Here is a 1,365-nt window from a genome sequence, read left to right on the forward strand (position 1 = left end):
AAGTTGAAGTACAAAACACGTTACAAATTTAAATTGAAGTAGTCTGATTCTGATAAGACTTTGAATTGAAGCAGTCTGATAAGACTACACGGCACCATCTCATCATAACAGTACAGAACATCAAATCACTTTTTTAAATCAAATTAAAAGTATATAATTTTATATTAAAAACATTTAGGCATGGGTTTTGGCTTCTCGAGTAATAATTTATAAGCATATCAATAAAAGCATCCATAACTCCCGAACTCCATAACTCTCAGAAACAAAAACCATTTTACTCACCAGTGTCACCACACCACCATACATAGTAACGCCGCACACAATGAAGCCACACACGGGAAGTCGACGATCACGACGACGAGCACAGGCAAGACAGACTGCGAACCAGGCACGACCACGAGCAAGATGAACGGCAAACAAAACGAACGACAACCACGTGACGCCGACTGAAACGGTGAGTTCGAACTAGGCCACCGGAGCACAACCGCAAGAGACTACGAACGCAGAATGGGGTGTGAAGCAGAACCTAAACCTAATCAGGTTATATATACTAATCTGAAGGAAATCTGAAGGAAATCTAAACAAAATCCTTTTTGTTTGGTTTATCCTTTTTAAACTCGCCAAATCGCTGCTAAATGGCGATTTTATACGATTTTAACGAGTTTATTAACGAGTTTAACGATTTCACTCAGAAACCGAGTTTGTTACCAAGTTAACTCGGTCAGCATAAGTAGGAACGCAAACTCGTTCGAGTTAACGAGTTAACTCGCGAGTTTGACAACCATGTATATACATATATATATAGAGCTCTCAAAGAGGCCCTGTTATAGGCCCTAGCCCTAGCCCATGTGGGTTGGGGCCAAAAAAGCCCACAGGGCCAAAAATGTCCCTTATTAGAAAAGCCTCCAGGGTTATCCCCAAAGCTCTGTGGGTCAGGGTCAGCCCATGGGCTTTCTGTTTTACAAAAAAAAAAAATATCCAACAATAAATTGCATTTTTGCAGAGAAAAGGAACATTTATGTTAAGTGTTATAACTTGGAAAATACATGTAAGCATCTTTCTTTTACTTTAATAAATATTTTTACATAATTATTAATTAGAAAATAATAAATAGGATTTCATATTTTTCATCCCTAAATTTAACGTTAAATCGAAATTAGGGTATATTATAACCTTTCACAAATTTTAATCTTCAAACTTATTTAACTTCTTCTTACATACATAATAAACTAATTTATATATAAAAACTTTAGCGTTAGAAAAATTATATTTATTTATTTTAAAAAATAGAGATAACTAAGTTTGAGATAATGATAAATTCAAATTTTGTATTAAAATTTAAAGAATAAAAATATATTTAATTAT

The sequence above is a fragment of the Vigna radiata genome, unplaced genomic scaffold (genome assembly GCF_000741045.1).
Source record: "Vigna radiata var. radiata cultivar VC1973A unplaced genomic scaffold, Vradiata_ver6 scaffold_51, whole genome shotgun sequence".
Lineage (NCBI taxonomy): Eukaryota > Viridiplantae > Streptophyta > Magnoliopsida > Fabales > Fabaceae > Vigna > Vigna radiata.